Below are 22,662 nucleotides of genomic sequence, written 5' to 3' on the forward strand. Positions count from 1 at the left end.
TTCTATCTCTTCTTTTAAACCATTTTTATTGTATCACACAATCTAGAAACCAAATTCTGGGTTCTTTTCTGCCAAATATCCTTAAATGCTTCCAGAGTTAAAATATTATTCTCCAATCTGTATTAGTGGGAATTGTCCTTTAATTATAATCTTTAATTCTTTTTGGTTGTCTCTAGTAATCAGCCTTCAAGGTCTCCTCTTGTACTGGAATGGAAGGACTAAAAAACATTCCCAGGCCAGTCAGAGACAGTTTATTGCGCAAGGTTCAGAGCCAGATTTGTACCTGAAGCTTTGAACAAAGAAAGAACTCTGATACAATGGTTTTTATACATTTCTAAGACAAAGGATTCAGTGAGATCATACATTTTCCATATATGGTTAATCATGAGATCATACATCCGATTTTCCTTCTATGGTTACATCCACTTGTTAATAAGTTCATCTAATTACTTAAAGCATTAATCTTAGTTTATAAGATTATCTTAGCCACACAACTTTTCTTAAGTGCTCAGAGTTGCTAATGGGAGAGTTACTACTGTCCTTGGGTAAATTCATTAGATTAAGTAACTCTTTGTAACATATAGGTCTTTGTGTCATTCACAGTCAGGTCACTTAGATGTTTTTCCATATAGCAGTCCTTTCTGTGACATCTAGGTATCAGAAGATATATTACCACTTAAAAGGGTTTAACTGTTTGTTAATGTAATTTCCAACAAGCACTTTCCTCTCTTATAATAATGTGAATAGATAGAGTCTCTCAGAGTTCATGTATCTAAGCACGTCTTCCCTTTATAATAATGTGAATAGAGAGGGTCCCCCAGAGCCCATATATCTGACTCTGTATGATTCCTATTTTATTCACATAATTTCTTTTATCTACATTATTCTTTATTTGCTCTTTACCTCATTCCCCCCTGTGGAAGTTTTTCCATGCATAAACTTCCATTACTTCCTACACAACACTCTATGTCCCTTAATACACAAAGCCAACATATAATATCCCACAACATATGACTAATTTAGGCAAGAGATAGGTATTTCTTGATCTTCACCCTATTAATCCTTGGAGGTACTCCCTCCATTCTTTTCCCAGACCCTATTTCGACATATGTGTCTGTTTCAGAAACTTTTTTCTTCAAGAAAGCGCTCTGTCAAAACTAATTCCTTCGCAGTCTGTATCTCTTTCACTGCTCTGATAGATAGCTGTTTCAGCACAGGGATTGCACAAGGAATAAAAGCTAGGCCTGCCACAGCCATATCAACAAGAATAACATTTGCTTAATCCAGCCGGATCCAGGCAACCAAGAAAACCACCTGTCAGTTGTTTGTAACCTCTGACTTATCTTGGATGCCCTATCCTGCAAATCCTTGGCAACTTCTCTGACCACACCTGATTTATTCACATAGAAACAACAATCTTCTCATACCTCCTCTCTCTGCGGCCACAAGGTCTAAGGCATGTCGATTTTGTAGGACCACTGCTGCCAATGACTCTATCTGGTCTTGGACTTCCACCAGGGTTCCAGCAATTTGGTTCAGGCTTTCTTTTGATAATTGCTGAAACTGTATTACTGAGTGTGTTAAACCACCTATCCCTGTACCCACTGCAGTTCCTATTCCCATGATTACTAATAGTGGGACTAGGATGGGTACCCGTTTCTGAACATGCCCCATGAAAGGAACAGGGATGGTATGTTCTCCACTGACAACACCTATTTCAGGAAAAAGGAGTACTAGTGTGCATGTTCCGGTCCAATTTGTTGGCAAACATAAATACGTATCCCTTTCACATAAGAAGATTTACGGAAAAGGCATGTGATCGGTTGTTCCTTGCATTAGTCCAGAACCCCAAAAGCCCCCACCACAAACATTCCCGTCAGCGGCTGGACTTTTAGTGAAGGGTCCTTTTGCTTATCTCCGAGGATTGGACCTTCAAAAAGATACCATTTTGTGATGATGGCAGCTGGTGGTGATGAGAAAGTGAGTGGTGTGCAGAAGGAAAAAAAGATCTTTGGTTAGTTTTACATCCCTAAGGTTCATTCTAGGACCAAGGTACACTTCTGATGGACATTGTTCTTTTGTCAGGGATCCAATAGGCCTACCAGGTTTCTGATGTCTCTACACACAGGGAAGGTGACCCTATGATTTAACCAGGTTTCGACCCAATTCCAGTATCCCTGATATGCAATCTCTTCCCTTCAATTATTGTGGGGGGCCTTCTATTCCCCCCTGTACCGGGATTGTTAAACTCTTAACCTTAGGTCTAGGAGTTGGTTTAGGAATAAGGTACCCACTCCACCTTCTGATGCCACGTTGTTGGCGGGAGTGGACTTGACCCAAAGTGTCCCCATTCAGTGTCTTGATGCTGCTAGGTCCCCTGGGATTCTTGACATCTTCAAATCCTTCCGCAGAGACAAGGGGAATTTCTTGAACATCCACACAACCTGGGGAACTACTGTTCAAGCTAGCATCACTCACTAGACCCTTGGCTAATACTACCCACAACCCCAAATAAATCATAGTGACTTTATTCCCACACCCACAAGGCCTTAAGAGCGCAAGACCCGAAGTTTACAAGTTCACCATGTTAGGAAGAGGGTTAGGGATATGTGTAACTTGGGGTAGGGCACTATCAATTGTATTAAAACAATACCAACAGAAGGGCTAAAGTAGCTGTTGCCCAGAGTCCCCACACCCCAATCTTCCTCAACCATGAGTGTTTTTAATAAGTGCTTACTGGATACTATCACTGTTAATGGGTTTTACATTACAAACTACAGTCATGGAATGTTGTCTTCCTCCATTCCAAGCTTCAGCCGTGCGTAGAGAACCAGCTTCCGGGGTGGTTCAGCAAAACTTGACGATCACCACCATGCATTGAGAGTCCGTTGCCGGTAGGACTCAGCAGGGTGTATTTTTCTTGAACCTCAACACCAAGGGCTGGTCAGTTGTTGTCACCTGGTATGTGGCTGGATCACTTTGGTCTGCGGGCTTCAGTCTCGTCCATTGGATCCAGGACTGTCCTCCTAAGATCTTAAAAGCACAGTTACAAAACTAATACATCTGGGGGAGAGCGCAAAGGGATCTGAGCAGTTGTAGTCCTCTTCAGTTGGGAAACAGCATAGGCAACCACTCAATCCTTCCACTCCTTTGGGGCTGGCATGGGCCCTTTCACTTCCTTCCAGGAACATCCAATCATCATGGTGGAATTTATGGACTGGAAACTTCAAAGGTGGTGTTTGGGTTAATAGTCCTTGTTTCCTAAAAACTTTAAAATATCTGGACAGTTTATACATATATTGTTTCAATACTTTGTCTCTGGTTTCCAGAAAATTAATGCATATGCTTCCTTCACCTTTTTACAAATCAAACATTTGTTTATAATTGATGTTACTAAAGGATATATCCCAATACAACCATAGCTTTTTAAAAGTTCATCTACATAGCTTGAATTCCCCAATGACTCCACCCATATTTTGCCAAATGAATGCACTATCCCAAATGCATACAGTATCCATCATACATCAGCATCCCCATACAGTCTCTAGTATCCCCATACAATATCCAGCATCCCCCCTCCTTTTTTTTTTTTTTTTTAATTAATGTGCCGCCCTTCTCCGGGAGACTCAGGATTATAATGCATTAAGCAATAGCCTTCATAAAGTCAGCTTATTGCCCCCACAAACTGGGTCCTCAATTCACCTACCTTAGAAAGGATGGAAGGCTGAGTCAACCTGGAGCCTGGTGAGATTCGAATTGACAGTAAGTGCAGACAGCTGGTGTTAAATTACAATGCATTTGTCTACTGAGCTATCCAGGCTCCCTGTCCATAGAGCTTAATTTAATGAATACCATTCAAAGGTTTGAGCAGACCAATTTCGAGGCAAACCCCTTGTTTCCAGGATTTTTCCGTACTCCCCCTTCCACCCTAGAGGAACCATTTATACAAATTGCTTCTCCTTTCTCCAGGGGGTGTTCCTCCAAATCAGGTCTTATTTTTGTTTGTAAATCAATCACTTCAGCACCATAATGTTCTAATCCAAACTGATCCATTGATCTGGTGTTGGCTAAGAACTGTGCTTGATTCAAATTGTGATTTGTGGTTACAATCAAGTCTGTCTGCTGCATTAAAATTGTTTCATTTGTGTGTGTGTGTGTGTGTTTTCAAAGAGATTGAATGGCTTTTCCAAGTTTGGTAAACTTAATACAGGAGCCTTGTTCAAAGCTTGTTTCAAATTTTCAAGGCTGCCTCTTTCATGTCCCTCCCATTTCAAACTCCAAGGTCCAGATACAATTAATTTTGCATAGAACTATCTTAATTTTTTTGCTTGTTTATAGATAGGGGCTGAGACGCTACTCCTGTCGGAAGGAAAAAGAAGACTTTCCCTTTAAGGATTGTTGAAAGGCAGAGCTTTCCCTTCCTGAATTCAAAACTCCCGGCTGGGAGATTACTTCGAAATGATTGGAGGTCAGCTGCTTGAGAGTAGAATCAGTTTATTGTTTCTGGGGAGGCAGGCAAGAAACAAACACAAGCACAGCGTTTCGAGGCTAGCCTGTCGTAACTGTAAGAGTAACCATTTTACCCTTTTCCCCCCCCAAAAAACATCTTTTGATTTGGCGTGTGAATTCTTTATTTTGTGTGTGTGTGGTTTTATGGTGGTTAAATCCTGTCTTTGTTTGTGATTAGGTTCTTCTGTCCTGGATCTGGCAAATAAGTAATAGTTGTATAGTTCACACTCTGTTTTTCCTAACCTTTTGTAGTTGTTCGTTCCCTATAATTATTCAGCTTGCCATCTCCGTGTTTTAGTGAATATCTCTCTTTTATAAACAAATTAGCTCCTTCTTCGAAAGGAACAACAACTTATGCTGCTAACAATCAAACAAACAAATCTGAAATATATCAAACTTTAGTTTCAATTCTCTGCCTTTAGTAAAATGCAAGTCAGATTAAAAAAATCTTTCAAAATCATTTCTTTTATATAGGTTTAATTAAGCGTTTTAAACCTCAAAAATTTTCAGAAAAAAATAAAATCAAAATTGTATTCAGAGCAGAAAAGCTTTCGTATGCAAATTAAAGAGATCAGCAGCAAAAACCACATTAGCCGATCTTTCCCCCTCCTTTCTCTGCTCTTTCAGCAGAGAGAGAGATGTCCGCTGAAGAAAAAAAAATCCAACAGCCCACCCTTTTCCTGCTTCTCACTTCCAAAGGAAAAGAAGGGGGGGAGAGGAAAAAAAAGAGTTTTACAGCAGGCAACCAAGCAGGCAACCTGCTTCATTCAGCATTCTTCCAACAAAGCAACACATTCTGCATTTCTCTCTAACCTCCACAATTCACAGACATTTCCCACAAATTATATGAAGGGGAATTAAAGTGCATTTTCACCAACTTTTACCCTCAACACACTTCACATTCACACTGCAATCAAACTGCATACACCAATCTCACATGCAAAAATCTCACTTCATGCAAACCAATCATTACAATTATTCAAGCACAAATTTACTTAATTTGCTGGCCAGCCAAAAATATCACAATCAATTCCATTCAAATTTACACACTATCATTATATATATATATATATATTTATATATATATATATATTATATATATATATATATATATATATATATATATATATATATATATATATATATATATAACAGAAATCACACCAAATTGATCAAGTCTTCCCATTTAGACAGGCTTTCCTCTTTACGGCCTGCTAAACCCCGGGTGGGAAGACTAGTAAACAATGTCTTTCAGAGTTCTCTAGCTTTTTAAGAACGGCAATTTATCAGAAAATTTATAACACTGCAATTAGTTCTTTTCTCTTACCACACATAAGATCACACTTTTTTTTTTACAAAAACTTTTATTGCATAAGGTTTTATTTCTCCCCTTTCTTTAGTTTTCATCAAACAGACCCTTGCAAACTCTGCCTGATACTTGAGTAATTAAGGGTTTTTTTTTCTTTTAGTCTTCCACTGATCAATATTTATTACCACCCTTCTAACAACACTACCCCTGGCTCACGACGCTGGACGTTCCGACAGTCGTCTATGAGAACCGCAGAGGTTTAACCACCCGCACAATCCCACACAATACTTAATTAAATACTTTAAATACTTAATTCCAGAGACTTCAGGATGCCACCTGGTCTCCAGGTGGGACTCGAACCCACAATCCCTGGCTTAGGAGGCCAGTGCCTTATCCATTAGGCCACTGGGTCTCCAGGTAGGGGGTGATCAGGCCCCTCTTCCACCCCTTTAATGGGTGGGGTACCTCTAAACAGAGAGACTTTAACTCTCTGGTTTATACTTACCTGTTTTCTTTTTCCTTTTTTTTTTCTTTCTTTTTTTCTTTTCTTTTCTTTAAGGTCTCTGTGTCTGGCTAGCCTTTAAGGATCCTTGACTAGCCTGTTTTGCCAGCGGTTTATGGCACCTCCTCACCGAAAAGTTCCATGGACTTCAAAGGAGTCCTAATGGCCGGCCAGTGGATTTTCCTTGGGGAGGCGTCGGTTCCGCTGGGGCAGGCTGTCTGGCAGAACAAAAGTTCTTTGTTCTCTAGTCCCATCTGCCAGGGTGCCATAAATGTAGTGGAATGGAAGGACTAAAAAACATTCCCAGGCCAGTCAGAGACAGTTTATTGCGCAAGGTTCAGAGCCAGATTTGTACCTGAAGCTTTGAACAAAGAAAGAACTCTGATACAATGGTTTTTATACATTTCTAAGACAAAGGATTCAGTGAGATCATACATTTTCCATATATGGTTAATCATGAGATCATACATCCGATTTTCCTTCTATGGTTACATCCACTTGTTAATAAGTTCATCTAATTACTTAAAGCATTAATCTTAGTTTATAAGATTATTTTAGCCACACAACTTTTCTTAAGTGCTCAGAGTTGCTAATGGGAGAGTTACTACTGTCCTTGGGTAAATTCATTAGATTAAGTAACTCTTTGTAACATATAGGTCTTTGTGTCATTCACAGTCAGGTCACTTAGATGTTTTTCCATATAGCAGTCCTTTCTGTGACATCTAGGTATCAGAAGATATATTACCACTTAAAAGGGTTTAACTGTTTGTTAATGTAATTTCCAACAAGCACTTTCCTCTCTTATAATAATGTGAATAGATAGAGTCTCTCAGAGTTCATGTATCTAAGCACGTCTTCCCTTTATAATAATGTGAATAGAGAGGGTCCCCCAGAGCCCATATATCTGACTCTGTATGATTCCTATTTTATTCACATTATTTCTTTTATCTACATTATTCTTTATTTGCTCTTTACCTCACTCTTACTACATTTTTCTCTCATCCAGAATATTTCCCAAGAAGATATTTCATACACATAATTTATATCTTTAGATATATTTTGGTAGGATTTTAAAAATTAAGAATTATATCTTTTTCAGTCTTGTTTCCAGTCAGTCTGGCCCCTAAGTCTGTTTAAAATCTTTCCAAAAATCCATATTCTAATCATCCTTTTGCTGCTTATTTCCAAATTAAAAAGAGTTTTTCTTTAAGTTTTAAATATACATAAATATTCTTTCACTGCAGGTTAAAAAAATTATCTTTCAGAATGCTCTTAATGTCCAAAAAGCAAATTATAAGCATTTCAAATAGAAGTGATTAAGAGAGATGGTTGTTGACCCCAGTGTATTTATGAAAGGCTCTGATAACAATTTCTTTCTTATCTTCCCAAGATCTAAACCCCACTGTAAACGGTTATGTAAAGGTCCTGTCATGGATAGTATGGAGCCCTCTAGGTGATACCAAGTCGTTTCCTTCTCTAGAGGGGAATTCAGAAACTGATTCCATAATATTCCACTTTTTTACCACAATCATTGGCTCAGAACACCTGAAGACATCTTACTTAGTTATTATTCCTTGGAACTCTCCCCTTGTAATCATGGGATTAAAAATCAAAGGGAAAAAAACCCAGAAGGAATTCAAAGTGGTAAATATACATGTTGTTATTGAATACATGAATAATGGAATTTCTTTTTGATCAGGACTAAACAATGAGGCTTTAAAGAGCTGTTTATAAATGGGGAGAGATTTCTTTTGCTTTATTTCCTAGAGAAAGTGGTAAATTGAAATACAAAATTGATTTGTTAGATTAAAATTAAAATATGATATTTTATTATTTCTGTTAGCTCTTAATAGTTTTGATAATTAAAATTAAATATTCAGTTTCTATAATTTGATTATAAGGATGAGATATTGGAAGAACTGATCTTTTTTAATTGGAATATTAGAGAAGATATTAAGTTACTGAAGATACTTATATTTGTCTGAAAAGGGAGGAATTATTATTATATATATTTCTTATGTTTTATTTTTTCTATCTTTTTGTACTCTTTCTTTACTTTACTTTTTGTATTTTTCTTATTTTGTATTACTTTTTATCTATTTCTATGAAGCGCCAGAGAATCAGCCCCCTGCTGCTTCTCTCTGCAGCAGAAGATAAAAGGAGGGAGCCACAGCAGAGGGATAAAAGAGCCACATGCAGTTTTAGAGCCGCTTGTTGCTGCCCCTTGGAGGTCTTTTAGTCCAATCCCCTGCTTAGGCAGAAAACCCTACACTACCACTTCAGACAAATGGTTATCCAAGCTGTTCTTAAAAACTTCCAGTGCTGGAGCATTCACAACTTCTGAAGGCAAGTTGTTCCACTGATTAATTGTTGTAACTGTCAGAAAACTTCTCCTTAGTTCTAATTTGTTTCTCTCCTTGATTAATTTCCACCCATTGCTTCTTGTCCTACCCTCAAGTGCTTTGGAAAATAGCTTGACTCCCTCTTCTTTGTGGCAGCTCCTGAGATATTGGAACACTGCTATTATGTCACCCCTAGTCCTTCTTTTCATCAGACTAGACCAGGGGTCTTGCTGGGTCTCATGGGCAATGGAAAGGGGGATGGGCCTGCAGCACCCAGCCACGGCTTTAAAGCTCGCATGGGGGACTTTCACTGCCCAGACATTTTTCTATTAATGCCTCTGGAGGAGTAAAGAAACTCAGGGCAGCAGGAAAAGGGGGCTAGCCCTGCTGAACCTCGCATGTCCACCCTAGGGGTCAGGCTCAGAGAAACCTTAATCCATCAGCCGGTCAACCCTCCTGCCCCACGCACCTTCACTGCACTTTTGCCGAGACTGGCTGCTTATTTGAGGAGGGTCTCCCCACTCGTGCACATCGTCACCAAAGATGCTCGCCTGTCAGCCAGTCAATCTGCCCACCCCGCATGGCTTTGTTGTGCTTTGGTTGAGCCTGGCCGCTTGCTTGAGGGTCTCCCCTCTCGTGCATGCCCTTCTTGCCCGCCATAGCCTGCCAGTCACGTGAGGAAGAGGAGGAAGAGGAGGAAGGTTGTCTTTGGGGGCCCTCTACCATGGAGACAACACCTGGGAAGGTAAAGGTCACAGTCAGTTGGGAGCAGAAGGTCCCCATCCCCCTGGTTTAGCTGGATGCTTGTGGTAGAATTTGCATTAGTCTAGGCACCTTGACATCCCCACTAGAAACCCATGATGCATCCAATAGGGGAAATTCCTTCCAAAGGACAAGGTATTGCAACCATCCTCTATGTCACCGGGTGTCCAATATAGTGTGAACCTCATAATACTGATCCCTGCTCACATTGATGGGTGGAGGTGGGCATGCAGGAGTTTCTCTGATACGGGATGGCAGGACTGGCCGTAGTAGGCTGCAGTGGAAGACAGGATACATTTTATTTATTTATTTATTTATTTATTTATTTATTTATTTATTTATTTATTTATTATATTTATATACCGCCCTTCCCCCAAAGGAAGGGCAGTGAACAGCCAAGATCAAATACATAAATATAAGAGTTAAAAACAATTTAAAACCAGATTAAATACTTTGGCTCACAATTAAAAACATTCCATTAAAATCCAATTTAAAACCATTAAAATTAGGCTAGCCCAGCTTGCTGGAATAACAGAGTCTTCAGGGCACGGCGGAAGGTGCGCAAGTCCGGGATCCTCCATACCTCCGGAGACAGCTTGTTCCAGAAGGCAGGAGCCCCCACTGAGAAGACTCTCCCCCGGGGGGTCGCCAGTCAACATTGTCTGACTGATGACTTCCGGTTGGCTCCCTGGACCTCCGGTTGGCTCCGTGCGCCTCGCAGACGCTCCTCCGTGAGCACCCGATCCCCGGCATTGTAAAAGCCGCCAGAACAGCCGACAAACAGCTGTCTGGCAGTTTGGAAACTCTCCCCCCGGGCAAAGGGGAGAGAGGAGAGCCGACAGGTGGAAATAGAGCTCCCCAAGTGCCCTAGGAGAAATTCTGGGGCGCGAAGGGTGAGAGCTCCCTAGAAGCCTGTCAATCTGCTCCGGACCTGGGACGACTCTGCTAATTAGCAGGGCAAGAAGCCGCGACCAATTCTGCCAATAACAACTGAGGGGAATTCCAACTTCCTAAATCGCTGCAGGCAGAACAAGCCAGGAGAAGTCAGACTGCAAGTATTTAAACTTAACTCCAATGTTTATTACCTCCTTCAGAAGTAACAAATTAGCAAATTTGCAACAAGATGGTGACTGAGGCTTGAAAGGGCGTGGAAAGTGAAAGTTAAAGAAAAGTTTCATTTCGCTGGAAGCCTCTTGCTTGAAAAGAATATTTGTACTGAGAGAAGGAGGATTTTAAGACAACAATTTAAGATTGGCAAAACCTTTGACTTTGTTGAACTTTTCTTTTTGGCTTCTGATCAAAATACAAAGATTAATTAAAACTGAAAAATGGCCTCAAAATCTATAAAGACTGTTCCTATTAAAGGAACTGGGAGTGCTGGAAGCTCCCCAGCCCACACTTCTAGATTGCAAGCCTCTGCCCCCCCAACAGATCCACAGACTTTAACGTTTGAAATGATACAAGAAGCCCTAAAAGCCACACAGGACAAACTTACTACTGTGATTAATGAAAAAATTAATGAAACTAATGAAAAAATTCAGTCTGTCTCAGAGGAGATTTCAGTTCGGAATCAGCAAATTAGGGAAGATATATTATTGGCGTTTAAAGGTTTGGCAGGTCACATTGAAATTTTGGATGATAAAGTTGAAGAAATTAAGCAATCTACGGAAATTTTGGACAATAAATTAGGAGAGACACAGAACAAAGTCGAAAAGGCTGAAGCTGATGAACAATGATTCAATACAGAGATATGGAATTTGCTTTAAGAATAAGAGGGTGAAAGAGAACAAACAAGAGAATTTGAGAGAGATGATGTCAGAGGCATTGGCACAGATGTTGGGGGAGACAAAAGTGGAGTTAGGCTGGCAGATTGACAAGATATATCGTGTCAGTTCCTGGGTGGCCAGACAGAAACACTTACCAAGAGATATTGTAATATATTTTACTACAAGGAGATTACGCAATGAAATTTTACAGGCTACCTTTAAAAACAAGCTTCAAGTGGTAGGCCAGGAGGTGATGACAATGAAAGAAATCCCCCCCCCCCCAAAATGTTGAGAGCCAGAAGGGATTATGCCTTTCTGGTGGATGAACTGAGAAAACGTCAAATACAGTACAGATGGGAAGTGTCAGACGGCCTAGTGGTGAATTATTCGGGTGAGAGATATCGGCTTAATACAATATGGAAAGCAAGAGATTTTTATGCCAACGTGTTAAAGGCTGGGCCACCAAAATCACCAGAAGTTAAAAAAAAGAAGGAAGTAATGGAAGGAGAGTGAGAAGAGCTGATGACAATAGTTCAGGGGGGAGCTTCGACCAGTCAAGAAGATATGCTACAAATCCAGATTGCTGTTCAAGATTTGGATTTAATTGATACATCAGAAGAACCAAAGGATCAAAGACAGACCAGAGCAGCAACAGCTAAATGTAAGGAAGAATTAAGACAGCAAGAACTCCAGTTGGCAACTCAAGAAACTACAAAAACAGAAGCAGTGGGAGGAGCTAGACCTAAAGGTCAAATGAGGTTAGACCATCAGCACATGCTCCAAATGCTTCAGAGGCCCAAAGATGGGAACTATATTTTTAACCTGGAATGTCAATGGTTTGAATTCTCCACAGAAGAGGAGGAAAATATTTCATTATCTTAAACAATTTAAAAATGATGTAATTTGTTTACAAGAGACACATATCAGGATTAGGTACACACTATATAGCAGCTGCACCAGATAAGAAAAATGGTATAGTTATATATTTGAAAAGAGACTTAATTGCCAAACTAATTGAAGCAGATGATCAAGGAAGATTTTTAGCGATTGCACTTTTAGTAAAAGGAGAAAAGTTACTTTTAATTGAAGTATATGCCCCGAACCAACAACAGGAGAAATTTTATAATCTTCTACATTCAAAATTGACACAATGGGGATATAAAACTTGTATCCTACTGGGTGATTGGAATGGTGTTTTGGATGTAAAAAAGGACAAGAAGGGACCTAAGCAAAATGTTTTAACAAGAGCAAGATTGCCCAAGTCGTTTTTGGAGATGATGGAAGATTGGGAGTTGAGGGAAATTTGGCGTGAAAGAAACCCAGAAGAGAAAGATTTTACTTTCTTTTCGGACAGACACCAATCCTTTTCAAGGATCGATTTTATACTAATTACTAATGACCTCTTTTCTAGGGTGAAGAATACAAAGATCTGCTCAAGAACATTGACAGACCATAGTCCAGTTTGGATGGAACTGGAGTATGGAAAGGGGCCTAGGAGGTCCTGGAGATTAAATGATAATTTGTTTAGATATGAAGAAAATGTAAAAGAGTGTAAAAAATTTATGAAAGAATTTTTTGTTATGAATATGCAAAAGGGTACATTGATGGAAATGGTGTGGGATGCAAGTAAAGCATATATGCGAGGTATTTTGATATATTTGAATAATAAGTACAGAAAAAAACAGGTTGAAAAAAGGAAAGGAACTAGAAGAAGAGATTAGAAAACAAGAACGAGCTTTGATAGTTAATCCAACAGATAAGAAAATTAAAGAGGCAATTAATTTATTGAAAGGTCAATTTAACATGTTAATAGTGGATCAAGTGGCAACTAATTTACAATATGCTAAACATAATACCTTTTGTAATGCTAATAAACCACGTAGGTGGTTAGCATATTTGTTAAGGAAAAAGCAGAAATCAAGGACTATAGAGAAAATAAAATACAAGGGTAAAGAGGTTTATGAGCAAGAATTAATTAAAAAATCATTTTTAGAGTTTTATTCAAGGCTGTATGCCGGTGATAAAATTCAAGATATAGATATAGATAGATATTTACAGAAAGAAAACATTTATACAACTTCAAAAGAGCAGAGGGATAGTTTAAATCAATTCCGAGGAAATTTTGTTTGCAATTAAGCAGTTGAAAGTGGGTAAAGCTCCTGGGACTGATGGTTTGACAGCTGTTTATTATAAAAGCTTACAGGAGGAAATGGTGGAACCACTGAAGGAATTATTTAACAATATACAACAGGGAGGAGAGGTATCTCTAACTTGGAAAATAGCTTTTATTTCTTTGATCCCAAAAGAAAGTCAAGATCATACAGATCCAAAAAACTATAGGCCGATTTCACTTCTAAATACAGATTATAAGATTTTTGCTAAAATATTAGCAAATAGATTAATGACAGTTATGCAGCAAATGATTCATCATGATCAAACTGGTTTTATAAATGGTAGACAAATGAAAAGTAATGTAAGGCAAATTGTTAACTTACTGGAGTATTTGGGGAGGAACAACCAGGTCCCCGCAGTGCTAGTATTTTTGGATGCTGAGAAAGCCTTTGATAATTGAATTGGTATTTTTTATTGAAATTAACAGAAAGGATGCAACTTGGAGAACATTTTATACAATCTATCAAGGCAATATATCAGAAGCAAACAGCACAAATAATAATTAATGGTGGTTTAACAGATATTTTTAATATAGAAAAAGGAACAAGCAAAGTTGTCCCTTGTCTCCATTATTGTTTATTTTGACGCTGGAAATCTTACTGAGTAAAATACGTGGGACAGATACAATAAAGGGAATTAAAATTAGACAGCATGCATATAAATTACGAGCATTTGCGGATGACCTGGTTGTTACCTTAGCCCAACCAGCGCAATTGATTACAGCCTTGATGGATATAATTAATCCATATGGACAAGTATCTGGTTTTAAAATAAATACAGCTACAACAAAGATAATAGCTAAAAATATGACTAGAAGCCAAAAAGAAGAGATAGAAAGGGTAACAGGATTTGAGATAGTAAAGAAGGTTAAATATTTAGGGGTTTATATTATGACTACAAGTATGAAACTATATCAGTATAATTATGAACCGTTGTGGCAAAAAATACAGAATGAGATAGAAAAGTGGAAAAAATTACAATTGTCTTTGCTGGGAAGGATAGCTGCAGTAAAAATGAATGTTTTACCAAGGTTTTTATTTCTTTTTCAAATGATACCTATACTTAAAAAAGAGGAAAATTTGAAGGAATGGCAGAAGGGCATAAACAAGTTTGTTTGGGCAGGGAAGAAACCGCGAGTAAATCAAAAGATAATGCAAGACACACGAGAAAGAGGAGGTCTTAAAATGCCCAATTTAAGATTGTACTACGAAGCCGCTGCCCTCTCAGCAGTTACGGATTGGATAAATTTAACGGAAGAAAGGATATTAAATATTAAAGGATATGGTCTGGTCTACGGCTGGCATGCTTATTTATTGTATGACAAGAAAGTAGATAAGACTTTTAAAAGTCATATATTAAGGAATGCTTTATTGCGTGTCTGGAAAAAGTATCAATACAAATTAAACGATAAGTTACCAATATGGACAGTACCCAGACATGCGATAGAGAATATAAATGTGGAGCAGAAACAAGATAGGATTACATACAAGGAACTCCTTTATAAAGAAGGAGTTAGATTACAATTAAAATCTATGGAACAATTAAGAGAGGAAGGAATAATTAGAACTTGGTTTCAGTATGGACAGCTGCAGGCCAGATGGAGAGAAGATCAAAAAAATGGTTTTTTTGCAACAGGAGGAGAATTTGATAAAACAAATAAGAGATAAAAGTCAAATGCATATAAAAAGATTGTATAATGTATTAGTGGAAATAGATTCAGAAACAGAATTAGTCAACGATTGTATGATAAAATGGGCACAAAATATAGGAGAACCAATAATGATGGAAACATGGGAAAAGATATGGGTCAGAAATGTAAGATTTACACAAACCCAAAATTTAAGAGAGAACTTTTATAAAATGTTTTACAGATGGCATTTAGATCCAAAAAAACTAGCCTGTATGTATCCAAATTTACAACCTAAATGTTGGCGATGTGAGTGTGAAGATGCTATGTATTTTCATATATGGTGGACATGTAAAAAAATTAAGGCTTTTTGGATAAAAATATGGTGGATTATTCAAAATATTTTAAAGAAAAAGATTAAATTTACACCACAGTTTTTTTTTGTTGGGAATAGTTACGGATTGTACTGTAATGGAGACTAAGTTGGTTTTAAATTTAATAACAGCAGCCAGGCTACTGGTGGCACAGTATTAAAAGAAGAAAGATCCACCTACTATTGAGGAATGGACATTAAAAGTCGCACATTTGGCAGAGATGGCAAAAATTTCATCATATCTTAAAGATCACTCAAACGAAAGATATATATCGGAATGGAGAAGATGGATTGACTATATTCAAAATAAATATCAGACTAAGAAGTTTCATATAGTTTATGAATAAAACATTTTTAATCGTTAGTTTATGTTTATAGTGTTTTGAGTTATAAGGAGTTAAAGACCTAGGGAGAATTTGAAGTTAACAAATTGTTAGCATATTTTAGTTTTATGTTTGTGAATGCTATACCCTGTGCTTGTTCTGGGAAGTCTAGGGAGGGATGGGGGGAAGGGGGAGGGGGAAAGGGTGGGTGGGTGGGTGGGCAAGGGGGGGTGGGATGGGGTGAGGGGTGAGGGGTGGGAGGGGGGAGAAAATGTTTGTATCTTTTATAAAACTTTTCAATATAAAAAAAACATAGTCTGACCGACGGCACCCCAAGGAGCCCCTCCCTGTGGGAGCGTACTGGCCTGTGGGAGGCTGTCAGTAGCAGAAGGCGGTTCCGTAGGTACCCAGGTCCTAAGCCATGGAGCGCTTTAAAGATGTTAATCAACACCTTGAATCATACCCGGAAGACCACTGGGAGCCAATGCAGTTTGCGCAGGAGAGGTGTTACATGGGAGCGCTCCGCCGCTCCCATAATCACCTGCGCGGCTGCATTTTGGACCAGCTGGAGCCTCTGGATGCTCTTCAAGGGAACCCCATGTAGAGAGCATTGCAGTAGTCCAGTTGGGAAGTGACGAGGGCATGAGTGACCGTGCACAGGGAGTCCCGATTCAGAAAGGGACGCAACTGGCGGATCAGGCGAACCTGATAAAAAGCCCCCCTGGCCACGGCCGTCATATGCTCTTCTAAAGACAGCCGCGCGTCCAGGAGGATACCCAAGTTGCAACCCTCTCTGTGGGGGCCAATGACTCGCCCCCAATAACCAGCGATGGCACCAGCTGGCTATATCGGGACGCCGGAAGCCACAGCAACTCAGTCTTGGAAGGGTTGAGTCGGAGTCTGTTTCTCCCCATCCAGACCCGCACGGCCTCCAGGCACTGGGACATCACTTCAAGGGCATCATTGGGGTGGTCTGGGGTAGAGATGTACAGCTGAGTGTCATCAGCGCACTGATGGAACTGCACCCCAAAAGCATGGATGATCTCATCTAGGGGCTTCACATAAATGTTGAACACAAGTAGCGAAAGGACCGACCCCTGCAGCACTCCACACATAAGGCACCTTGAGGATGACCTCTGCTCCCCTGCCAACACAAACTGCGACTGGTCAAAGAGGAAGGAGGAGAACCACCATAATACGGTGCCCCCAACCTCCAGCCCCTCCAGCCGATGCAGCATGATACCATGGTCAATGATATCAAAAGCCGCTGAGAGATCTAATAGGACCAGGACAAAGGGACAACCCCTGTCCTGAGCCCTCCAGAGATCATCAACCAATGCAACCAATGCCGTTTCCATGCTGTACCCAGGCCTGAAACCCGACTGGAACAGGTCTAGATAGACAGCATCATCCAGGTGCTGAGGAAGCTGTCGCGCAACCACACTCTCAACAACCTTTGACACAAGCGAAGGTTGGAGACTGGATGGTAGTTTGCCAAAACAGCCGGATCCAGAGTAGGCTTCTTGAGGAGGGGCCTCACCACTGCCTCTTTCAAGACAGAAGGCAAGAAACCCTCACTCAACGAAGCATCCTCTGGATCCTCTGGAGCCAGCCTCGTGTAACCTCCTGGGAAGCCAGCACCAACCAGGAGGGACACAGGTCCAAAGAACATGTGGCCGTGCTAAGCCTCCCCAGAATCCTGTCCACGTCCTTGGGAGCCACAGGGTCAAACTCCTCCCAGATAATATTCTCAAGACCTGCCTCCATCATCCCGTCTGGATCCACCCAGTCAGAGTCCAAGCATTCCCGAATTTGAGTGATTTTGTCATGCAGATACTGCGCAAAATCCTCAGCTCGACCCTGCAAGGGGTCTTCCCACGCTCCCAGATGGAGGAGGGAGCAGGTCACCCTAATCAGGGCAGTTGGGCAGTTATCTGCAGATGCAATAAGAGCGGAAAAATAGACTTCTGGTGGTGACGCGGGTCGAAGTGCCACGGGGAAAGATCACTCCGTACCCAGTGCCAAATTTCCAGTGTTGCGGCGCCCATTAAGGGGCAAGACCGGTCTTGGTGAGACTGGTAGGAAGGAGGGGAGCCTTCAGAGGAGGTGTGGAGAGGTGCAGTGTCCCACCACACCAAGAAGGACCCTTATTCCGAACGTGGAAGAAAGGCAGCCACTATGGCTGGCCCAGAGGTCTGACGCACCGAACGAAACAGCAGGAAGCAGAGAGTGAGTATGGTGGGAAGATCGGCAGTGAGAGCAGAGGTTTAAAATGCCACAAAACTTTTGGATAAGGGAAAGGGAGAAGAACTTAGACCCTGTGAGACAGTGAAAAGAAGAAAGACTCAGAGAGGTAGCAGGCGGCAAACAACGAGGAGAGTAAAATGGCGAGGGTGAAGCTAGACCAGTAGGAAACACAGGAGGAGCGGAAAAAAAAGACAATAGAAAAGACGAGTGTTTCGGAAAGCAGAGAGTGAAGAGAAGTGACTGTGAGGTGTTAGCTTCACCTGTAATAGACCTGTTCTAATGGAGGGGAAAAAACGTGGACTGGCAAAAGTGGAGATACATAAAAGTGACATTGCAGATTCGGAATCACCATTTTGAAATATCAACGGGAGGAACATTTCTCCAAAAGAAAGACTATAATCGATCTATACTTGAATCTCCTATTGACTAACCAGAAAAGGGGATAATTAAAGAAGCAAGCAATCAGTGAAAAGACACTGTGAATAATTTTATAGCTATACTTATATTTATATTTATATCTACTTATCTACTATTTTTATATCTATCATATTTATATCTATTAATTAACTGGACAGACAAATAATTTATACTTATTTAAACTTACTTAATCAACTTGACAATTTAATTATAATATAATAGTAAGCAGTAAATTGGGATACTTAGTATTATTGATTTGACTTGCGCATGCTCAAGATGGTGGACGGACGTTGAGACGTTCCCGGGAGATGGAGAATGACCTGGCAATTTTTGGGACTCTGAGGCCAGTTTGACCATCGTGGCCCCCAGTCCTGGCGAAAGGGGCTTTCTCCCATCAGGATGAGGGTATTTGTGCCCTCCGGGACACCAGGATGGTCGATAAAGGGCCATCAGAAGGAGCCGCGGGGTGCCGGCAGAAACAGCTGTTCGGCGGCTTTGCATTTTTCGGTTGGCGGCGGTTGGAACAGCAGTGGCGGCTCTGCGATGGCGGCGACGGCGGAGATACGAGGGCTTCCCCAGCTCTCTGGCTTCTCTGGGGCTTCCTTCAAAGCCCCCAGCATTTCTGGAGCACAGTGGGAGCCCTTGTGGAAGCGGCGGCGATGGCGGTGGTGGTGCCTACGTGGCGTCGACTGCTCCTGGCCTATGGTGGAGGTGAGGGGGCGGCAGTCGACTACTATTATTGAAAGACAACATGGTGAGAGGCCGACAGCCTGGACCTGTCAGGAGATGGCTTTTGTGGGCCCGTTCCTGCATGAATCCAGAGGCCCCCCTTGAGTTGGGGGCTGCAGACTGGGGGTACAAATGGCCAAAGATCTTGGGGAGTGGGAGAGGTGGGGAGATGGTCGAGAGATGATTGGGCTGTTTCGGCCCACACCCTCCTCCCCCTTTCTGGCCTGTGTAGGCCTTATTATGGTCATTATCCAGTCGCCTTTGGCCTTGTAAGCCATTTCTTTCGTCTTGCTGAATGTCATCGAACTTTGCCCCCGGGCTTATATATTTACCTTCTGAACCGGCTTTATTTCAACTATTGCCCCTGACTAGTGGACAAATGGACAGCTTGGTATGGGCCCTGAGGGAGTCCGGGTCACCACTGCCATCCCTACCAGAGGGGACATACTATATCTGCCCAAGCATCATGAGAGGATGCCTGGAAGGAACACCCCCTGGATATGCAGTAATGGCATAAGACTCTCTCCACTGTCATGGGAGGACAGTGGAGTCCAGTTTCCCACATCTTTAAGTTTGCTGCCTTCCATCCTCAGGACTTTTAGACTCTATGAACCCTGCCAGAGGTCATCCTCACCTCTTCCGTTTGTGAATGTACTTGACCGCTGAACTTCTTGCGCTGCAAGACTCCCCCCTCTCGCAGGCCTGGCCCTCCACGTTATCGAGGGCCTACCTCGATGACGGGTTTTGGAACCCAGAGAGGTGGCATGCCGCAAAGAGGGGGTTGAGGGGCTTTTTATCTAAATTTTTAGTTAATCTTTTAAGGAGCTCCGGGAGGGGGGAGGGTTGGATTAGAAATCGGGTTGTGGGTATGGGGGAAAACCCACTAAGGGGAGGGTTGGGTCTGGCTATGAAGCGCGGTGTGGGAGGTGGGGGCCCCTGGGTCGGGGGGGGGGTCAGAGCTTATCCAGATAGTGTTTCTAACATCAATCCTGTGAGTGGGAGGGGCAGATACGGTGGGAACAGGGGCCATATCATGTTAGGGGAGCGCGCACTCGCTGTCTACGAGTGGTAGCGTGCTCCAGCCCCCAAGGCTCCACCCGTTCCCCAGGTTGCTCAGTTCCTCAGGGCCCAGGCCTTCGTCTGATGCTGTGCAATGCAAGGTCTGTAGTAAATAAGGCCCCCCTCATCTGTGATCTTGTTCAGGAGGGGGGAGCGGACCTGGCAGGTATTACGGAGGCCTGGTTGGGCCCAGAGGGGGAGTCCCCCTCGTAGAAATGTGCCCACCAGGTTTCCATGCATTTCATCAGCCGAGATCACAGGGGAGGGGCAGGGGGGTAGCAGTTATCTTTTTTTTTTAATTTGATTTATATGCCACCCTTCTCTGGAGACTCAGGGGGGCTTACAATGTGCTAAGCAATAGCCTTCATTCTTTTGTATATTTATACAAAGTCAGCTTATTGCCCCCACAACTGGGTCCTCAATTTACTACCTTAGAAAGGATGGAAGGCTGAGTCAACCTTGAGCCTTGGAGAGATTCAAACCTGCAGTAATTGCAGGCAGCTGGTCTTAATAACAGGGTGCTTTAGACCACTGTACTACAAGGCTCTTATGATTAAAGAAGGTCTTAGACCGAGGGAGGCCACTGTCCCTCAGACGGCCGGCTGTGAGTCCCTCCTTGTGAAGTGGGGTCATGGGGTTCAGATGAGTGCTGATCACACTCATCACTCCCTGCCACGTGGCAGCAGCCCTGCCTGAGCTACTCAATGTCATTGCCGTGGTGGCGGTTGATACTCCTAGACTCATGGTCATGGGGGATTTCAACCTGCCATCCACGGGTGAGACGTCTGAGGTGGCTCGGGAGTTCATGGCTTCCATGACAGCTATGGACCTGACCCAGCTAATTCATGGCCCTACCCACACAGGGAGAAACACGCTGGATCTGGTTTTTGTCTCTGGACAGTGGTTGAGTGATCTTGAGATAGGGGATATAGTCACTGAGCCCTTGTCATGGTCAGATCACTCTCTCCTTCGCCTTGACCTTTGAACCGCTGCACCCTGCCGCAGGGAGCCGGAGCCGGTAAGATGGTTCTGCCCCAGGCGCCTGATGGAACCTGATAGGTTCCAGATGGAGCTTGGGCCATTTCCTGAGGCTCTGGCACACGCCCCGACTGGAGAACTAGTGGCCGCCTGGGATAGGTCGGCCGCTGGAGCTCTGGATCGGATCATGCCTTTGCGGCCTCTGACCCGGCACCGAAACTCACCTGGCTCCCTGGTTCACTGAGGAGCTGAGGGAGATGAAACACCGGAAAAGACGCCTAGAGAGCAGTTGGAGAGCCAGCCTTTCCAAATCCGACCAGACACTGGTAAGATCTCATATTAGGAATTACCTAGTGGCGATAAAAGCAGCCAAATGTTGGTGACCTGCAGTGACATGGTGTTGAGTGAGTGACTGCTGCTCCTCGATATCATCAGTCACCGTGTTTTGGGGATCCCCTCGGGGGCGCGGAGCCTGGAGAGCCCCACGGACGAGAGATCGAGCCGGGTGAGCGTGAAAGCGCAGCGCAAAACGCTGATCGCAAGACCGGGCGGCTCTGTCAACCCAGCATGTGTGAGTCGGCCAAATTAATGGCCGACGCAAAGCTGCGGTAACCAGCAACCAGATTGGAAGCAAGGGAGATCGGATGCCACAGTGCTGACAGATACATACCCTTCCTGCGTAGGTGAAAGTGGACATCAGGAAGAGGGGTCGGTGAAGTCGGGTGGAAAAGTCTCACGGAGGGGAAAAGCGGCAATTGAAAGTTTGTGAGCAGTTTGACAGAGAGAGAGCCCGACAAGCCATCATCGAAAAGAGAAAAGATCTGTGTCGAAAGCGAGCACGCAAAGAGAGGATTGGTGAGAAGATATAAGAACAGTGAAAGTATTCCTTTCCTTTTTGCTGTTTATAAAAATAGATTCATCGGAGGCTGAAACTGGGTGGATCGAGCTTGACTATTTCAAGGAACAGGAAGTTCAGCTATTAGAGTGACTTGTCTGAGGAATAAACTGAATAGCTGGAACGTCAGTCTTGTGGACAGTCTAGCAGCAAGAAATACGATAGAGTGCTGAACCTTGATGAATGGACTTAAGCTCGTAGAAGAATAGAGGCTGAGCAATAAAGAACAGTTTATATTCCAAAAAGGAGGGAAAAATAACTTCCAGATAATTCTTTCCTCAATATCCTGATTGTCTAAATATAATTATCAGTAAGAATTGTTAATCTCCCTATAAATTAATTTTTCTGGATTAGATATATATAGTATATATTCTTAAGATATAGCATTTTAAATTTTTTAGATTCATTCAACTGTCTATAATTGTATTTATAGTCAAATATTTATAATTGTATGAATTCCTATTTACAGTATCTATAGTATTTATTGTATTTAAAAGTATTTATAGTATTTAGTTAAATTAATTGATATATTGATTGTTAAGCATTGAACTAGATATTTTAGATATTTTATAAACTAAGTTATTAATTATCTAACTAATAATTGTTAAGCCAATCAAATACATATTAATTATATATTGAGTATAAGGTATTG

General features: G+C 41.9%; 1 long non-coding RNA gene and 1 other non-coding gene across 2 annotated transcripts; both read right to left on the minus strand.

Annotated features, from left to right (window-relative positions):
- Positions 1 to 235: 235 nt before the first annotated feature.
- On the minus strand, positions 236 to 5,549 carry LOC148114250 (uncharacterized). Its single transcript, XR_015733939.1, has 2 exons — positions 5,129 to 5,549; positions 236 to 4,925 (listed from the first exon to the last, which is right to left on the minus strand). It is a non-coding gene; the product is annotated as an uncharacterized LOC148114250 (long non-coding RNA).
- Positions 5,550 to 6,155: 606 nt separating this feature from the next.
- Positions 6,156 to 6,230, minus strand: TRNAR-CCU (transfer RNA arginine (anticodon CCU)). The gene has a single exon. It is a non-coding gene; the product is annotated as a tRNA-Arg (tRNA).
- Between the last annotated feature and the right edge of the window lie 16,432 nt (positions 6,231 to 22,662).

Source organism: Pantherophis guttatus, chromosome 4 (genome assembly GCF_059756535.1).
Source record: "Pantherophis guttatus breed Tessera chromosome 4, ASM5975653v1, whole genome shotgun sequence".
NCBI classification, from domain to species: domain Eukaryota; kingdom Metazoa; phylum Chordata; class Lepidosauria; order Squamata; family Colubridae; genus Pantherophis; species Pantherophis guttatus.